Source organism: Salmo salar, chromosome ssa02 (assembly GCF_905237065.1).
Source record: "Salmo salar chromosome ssa02, Ssal_v3.1, whole genome shotgun sequence".
Lineage (NCBI taxonomy): Eukaryota > Metazoa > Chordata > Actinopteri > Salmoniformes > Salmonidae > Salmo > Salmo salar.
In genome coordinates, this window is record NC_059443.1 from 42,272,114 (window position 1) to 42,279,135 (window position 7,022).

General features: G+C 38.8%; 1 long non-coding RNA gene across 1 annotated transcript; it reads right to left on the reverse strand.

Moving 5' to 3' along the window:
- Positions 1-379: 379 nt before the first annotated feature.
- On the reverse strand, positions 380-6,772 carry LOC106583450 (uncharacterized). Its single transcript, XR_001323525.2, has 2 exons — positions 3,745-6,772; positions 380-678 (listed from the first exon to the last, which is right to left on the reverse strand). It is a non-coding gene; the product is annotated as an uncharacterized lncRNA (long non-coding RNA).
- Between the last annotated feature and the right edge of the window lie 250 nt (positions 6,773-7,022).

Consider the following 7,022-nt stretch of genomic DNA (forward strand, 5'->3'; position numbering starts at 1 on the left):
ACCGAAGTCAGCCTGTAGGCGCACGGTCCGGTACAAGGAGTCGCTAGAGTGCGATGAGCCAAGTAAAGACCCCACCCAGCCAAACCCTCCCCTAACCCGGACAACGCTAGGCCAATTGTGTACCACCCTATGGGATTCCCGGTCACGGCCGGTTGTGACATATTGTATGTGTGAAAGCATTTTTGAAACCAGGTGGAGGTATTGCTGTTCATTCGACATCTTGTCTCTTCTATGTCCTGCTGTGCGTTTTCCAGCACTATCAACGTTTTGTCAATTTTTCAAGGCTAATGCCTAGCCTATCCCTAGCCCACAATATGTCATAGGCATAGTCTGCACATGGCTCCATCTATTAGACAGAGATAGAAAATATCAAGAAGAGTGTAGATACACAACTTTATTTCTGTTTCTGTATGATTATTACAAGATCATTTGGGTTAAGAATTTCATGGTGTTCAATCATGGAAACGGGTCAGCTAGGGTCTACAGTACAGGTAAATATAGTAGGCCTAGTCATTAAAGCTATTGTTATGTTGTTGCCCCCGTTCTTGCAGAAGTTCTGCAGAGTCTTGTGGAAGGAGAGCATAGCAAGTGCTACAGCAGAGTTTGAAATAAGGCAGGTGCAACCATCAGCCCCAACTGCAGCAAAAACGGAAGAGTCAAGGTGCTTGCCCCCGATGCCTACAGAGAAGATAGAGGGAAGAGAGAGAGAGAGATAAAGAGAGAGAAGGAACTGAATTTCTACACCATAAAGGGTTCTTCTGCTGTCCCTGTATGAGAACCCTTTTTGGCTCCATGTAGAACTGATGTAGAACCAATGTAGAACCCAACTTACCCAACAAACCATGGTATAACCTTATAATAACCCTTTGGTGATAAGACCCTACCTGGAACCAAACAGGGTTCTCTGGGACAGCCGAAGAACCCTTTATGGGTCGTTCTTGAACTGCAGTTGCATTCACATCCACGAAAAAAACACTTCAAAATGACAAATAGTTACACATTATACATGTTTTCTGTTTAAAAGACTGTTTATCACTCATAAAACATACTGCAAGTGCTTTATAATGCAAAACGTTATGTTTATGCATTGTTTAAAGTACAGTTATAGTGACATATTTTGGGGGATTTAAAGCTATCAATATATGTATTATTTTTGAATTCTAGAAAGAAAACAAAAGCCTTACATACAGTTGAAGTCAGAAGTTTACATACACTTAGGTTGGAGTCATTAAAACCCGTTTTTTCAACCACTCCACAAATTTCTTGTTAACAAACTATAGTTTTGGCAAGTTGGTTAGGACATCTACTTTGTGAATGACACAAGTCATTTTTCCAACAATTGTTCACAGACAGATTATTTCACTTATAATTCAGTGTATCACAATTCCAGTGGGTCATAAGTTTACATACACTAAGTAGACTGTGCCTTTAAATAGCTTGGAAAATTGCAGAAAATTATGTCATGGCTTTAGAAGCTTCTGATAGGCTAATTGACATCATTTGAGTCAATTGGAGGTGCACCTGTGGATGTATTTCAAGGCCTACCTTCAAACTCAGTGCCTCATTGCTTGACATCATGGGAAAATCAAAAGAAATCAGCCAAGACCTCAGAAAACAAATTGTAGACCACAAGTCTGGTTAATCCTTGGGATTAATTTCCAAATGCCTGAAGGTACCACGTTCATCTGTACAAACAATAGTACGCAAGTATAAACACCATGGGACCACGCAGCCGTCATCAAGAAGGAGACGCGTTCTGTCTCCTAGAGATGAACGTACATTGGTGCGAAAAGTGCAAGTCAATCCCAGAACAACAGCAAAGGTGCTGGAGGAAACAGGTACAAAAGTATCTATCTCCACAGTAAAACAAGTCCTATATTGACATACCTGAAAGGCTGCTCAGCAAGGAAGAAGTCATTGCTCCAAAACCGCAATAAAAAAGACTACGGTTTGAAACTGCACATGGGGACATAGATCGTACTTTTTGGAGAAATGTCCTCTGGTCTGATGAAACAAAAATAGAATTGTTTGGCCATAATGACCATCGTTATGTTTGGAGGAAAAAGGGGGAGGTTTGCAAGCCGAAGAACACCATCCCAACCGTGAAGCACGGTGGTGGCAGCATCATGTTGTGGGGGTGCTTTGCTGCAGAAGGGACTGGTGCACTTCACAAAATAGATGGCATCATGAGGGAGGGAAAATTATGTGGATATATTGAAGCAACATCTCAAGACATCAGTCAGGAAGTTAAAGCTTGGTCGCAAATAGTTCTTCCAAATGAACAACGACCCCAAGCATACTTCCTAACTTGTGGCAAAATGGCTTAAGGACAACAAAGTCAAGGTATTGGAGTGGCCATCACAAAGTCCTGACCTCAATCCCATAGAAAAATTGTGAGCAGAACTGAAAAAGCATGTGCGAGCAATGAGGCCTACAAACCTGACTCAGTTACACCAGCTCTGTCAGGAGGAATGGGCCAAAATTAACCCAACTTATTGTGGGAAGCTTGTGGAAGGCTACCTGAAATGTTTGACCCAGGTTAAACAATTTAAAGGCAATGCTACCAAATACTAATTGAGTGTATGTAAACTTCTGACCCACTGGGAATGTGATGAAAGAAATAAAAGCTGAAATAAATCATTCTCTCTATTATTATTCTGACATTTCACATTCTTAAAATAAAGTGGTGATCCTAACCTAAGACAGGGAATTTTTACTAGGATTAAATGTCAGGAATTGTGAAAAACTGAGTTTAAATGTATTTGGCTGAGGTGTATGTAAACTTCCCGCCTTCAACTGTATATTGTACTTATCAATAAAAACAAGACAGGCTATTAAAATTACTATTATTTTTACAAATATAATACGTGTCCCTAAGTTTTATCCCCATTGGTGTAACCACCTTGAAAATCACTCATTACAAAGATTTACAAGTACCTTGCATTGACCTCCAGTGGAAAAGTTTTGCACTGGAGGGATCTATATTAAATACAATTATTAGCTAATCACACCCTTTTAGCAACTCATCAATTTGAGGATTCCATTGATCATTTGGTGTGTCTAAATAGTGTAATTGGTGTTACAAATGTTAAATGAAGGGAAATTACACTGTGAGCTAAATTATGAATCATAAACACTTTGGTCAATTATTTTTAAAGGTTTAATGACCTTAGATTCGAATGTCCTCAATTACCAAAATGTTGTCATTGGAGTTACCATCACTGGTGTAACTACTTCTGCTGGTGGCACGATGTTATCATAATAGTAAAACATTATTAAAAGTCACTAAGCTACCATATTAGTTCATTTACAATGGGAAGATATACCCAATACATTTTATTAAAAAGAATAGAGAAAAATTAAGTTCATTTTTTTCTCCAAAATGCCACACCCAAATACCGCCGCAATTCAAGAACAACCCTTATGGTAGGTAGGCCTATAGACACTTTCTTAGTTTACAATTCCCCCCTCTATCTTCAATTCACTGATTAGCTCAATCAATTTGTAAAAATATGAGAATAACTTGTTTGGGGTGTTGGTTGTAGTCACCTGAAAGATGAAGGACATAGGACCATTTTAGACATTTCACAACACTTTAGGCTGTTACCTAAATGTTAACACAATACCTGGAAACGAATCACCACAGGTTGGTGCTATTGATGATATGTATACAATTGCTGAACTCTACAATTAATGTTTAATCTCTACTTAATACTTTACTAATACTGATATGTGGGTTCTTACCTTGTCCTTTGGGGGATCAGCATTCCCCTCCATGGCCTCTGTGAACACAGAAAACACCAGAAAGATGAAGACAGCACAGACCAGAGCTTTGTTCATGTTGAATAGGGTTGAGTCTCTGAACAGCAAAAGTGTATCTGTGTCTATTTCAGCTAGAAGAGGATGGGTGTGAAAGGGGTGTGTGCACTATGACTGTATGTGCACAAGAACAGATATTTGTTTTACAGTCATGTGTGTGACAACTTTTGAAATAAAAAAGTAGACTGGTGTTTGGATCCATCGTTCAATCTATGTCAAGGTTTGTCGATGGATGATTACAATGTCATACTTTGAATTACAACGTATCCCTTTGGCGTGTTCTTCACAGTGGGAACGAGGGTGCATTGAATTCTGGAACCAGCAACAAGCCACTGAAATGTCACGATCCACGTTACCAATCGCAATGAACTCCAAACAATCATTTAGTAATAATATTCCAACCTACGGAATCTAGAGCCATTCACTTGTAAGTCATTTATAAATTCCTAGCATGGCAAATAAAAGTTACTTTTGTTTATTAAGTCTAATAACTGAACCAAGTGTAGACTTTCAGGACATTTATTTAGCGTTTTTAGCTGCTATGTGCTTGCATGTAAACCATGTCAATGTCAGCCAGGTGCTCATAAATATTGTATTTTTTACGTTCATTGTTGAATCACAAACTGACCTCTGTAAACTAGTCTGCTAGCCATTTGTGCATCCTATCGACCCCAGGTGTTTTATGAATGTGAGGAGATGAGCTCACCACTTTCAATGTTGGGGAAAAACTGATGGGTTCCTCTTCCTGGGCCCATGAATCATCATGGGTATGTTCGAGAGAAAACAAAGTGGATCTTTTCCAAAACAAAAAGTATAGCAATTAGATGGATGTACATGTTTATTTGCGTTACTGATGATTGATAATTTTGCTCAAATAAGAGATGAGTGCCTTTCAAGGAGAATCCATTTGCAGGTATGGAATTAAGGTGTTTAAAAGCATATTCTTTTCTAGAGCAGATGGTCAGGGGGGCAGAACATATTGCAAATCATTTGTAGACTGCAAATTGACCACAAGAAGATATACTGTTTTACTAATCATAATAATTTCAAACCTTGTTTACATTTGTATACGATCACATATCTCTCTATGGTGCGTGGGGATACTTTGGAATAGATTTCCAAAATGAAAATCACTTGGATCTGATTTGCTGGTGTTTTTAGTCGTTTATGACCAACAACAAAAATAAAAAAACATTTTAGTATTATTTATTGCTCATAAAACTTGGATGGCCAAATAAAATCACCCACGGGCCGAATTTGTCCAGCGGGCCGCCAGTTGGGGAATCCTGCTATAGTCTAACTATGAGATATCCAATGATTTGAAACCTAAGCTGCCTCTGGATATAGTTCTTTAAAAACCTGGGGTCATTCTGGTTGTTTTTTTTCCTTTTTAAATTTTTTCTTTAGAATATGAAGCTACTCTGCTGAATGATGTATCTTCTTTGAATCACCCTACGCCTCAGACTCAAGCCACTGATATTGCCTGTCCTTCCAAATCAAAGGCCAAACAAAGGAAAAGCAACTCCTTTTGTATGTTCCTTTGATGTCCTTGCAACTTGCCCTGTGCTGAAATATTCACAACCACAACCAACGTCACATCCGTCATGTTCAAAATAAGTGCTGTGAGCACATACAACTTCGATAACACTGGAAATCTCATGCATGGTTGTTAGATTAGTATGTTGTGTGCATGGACCACAAAATAAAGTGTCTCATTTTCTTAATACAGCACTGTGGTCACAAATGTCAGTTTCTGATAATGTACAGGAACATTGAAACAGAGTGTTCTCAGAATCAGCAACAATGTATGCATCACTGTACCGTAAGACGCTTTGGAGAAGAAAAAAACATCTGCCGAGTGTCATACAGTAGCCTTTATTATAGAGGTATTACGCTGCCTGATCTAGTGAATTCTGACTGAACCCTCCAGGTGCACCCCATAGTGATTTTGAGCTGATGCCCTCCATGATACAGAGGCTGACCCTGCTGGAGACCAAGGTGAAGACCCAAGCCCTGGACGTTGACCACAAGGGGAGCCAAGTACGACACACCTTCAGACATCGAAATGACATTGTACATTACATTTGAGTCATTTAGCACACACTTATCCAGAGCGACTTCTGGTGCAATCGATGGGAGAATCGGTAACAACTCTGCATCTAGCTTCTGTGAACACCTCCAGCAAGACAAGGGTTTTGGTTAGATCTGAAATCGACCTCAACCACATCAACCTCTGTGATCCTCCGCAACACCCAATCAAAAGCATGCATTTTAAAGGAAAGCTCAACCACAGAATGCTGATGAAGTTGTACATACAGGATGCCTGTCATACAAGTGTTAAGTCTACACATATTCCTGCTACAGTATGTGTGAGCAGTAGCTAAATGGTGCCGGTAAATATTTTCTACGCAAAATCTGCCAAATGTGTGGATGTTGCATCGGTATTCTATAGTTGACATTTGTTCCTTATAGTTTGCTTGACAAGAGATTCCTTATTTAAACTATAGTTTGTATAAGAGACTTCTCATATTTTGAATGACAAGATATTTATTATAGTTTGTATGATGAGGTAATAAGAGACCTCCTCAAACAGCAACATATTTTCCAAAGTTGTGCTGTCGAGTTGAAAACAGACAGTGTTTGGGAGTAGTTCCACTATGTCATTGAAATAGTCATTTACCTACATTTTGCAGTAGCTTGGTGGTAGTTTACCGAAATTCAAATCTTCGTAGTCTTTTCAGTAGTTAGCTACACTGCAACATGGCAAAAAAGTAATTAACTACTGCAACTACCCATTAAATGTTTCGCCAAAAGAATATACGGTATACAGTGCATTCAAAAAGTATTCAGACCTCTTGACTATTTCCACATTTTGTTACATTACAGCCTTATTTTAACATTTATTCAATTGTTGTTTTTTTCTCATCTACACACAATACCCCATAATGACAAAGTAAAAAGAGGTTTTTCGAAATGTTTGTAGAAAATACTTTATTTACATAAGTATTCAGACCTTTTGCTATGAGACTCGAAGTTGAGCTCAGGTGCATCCTGTTTCCATTGATCATCCTTGAGATGTTTCTACAACTTGATTGGAGTCCACCTGTGGTAAATTCAATTGATTGGACATGATTTGGAAAGGCACACACCTGTCTAAATAAGGTCCCATAGTTGACAGTGCATGTCAGAGCAAAAACCAAGCC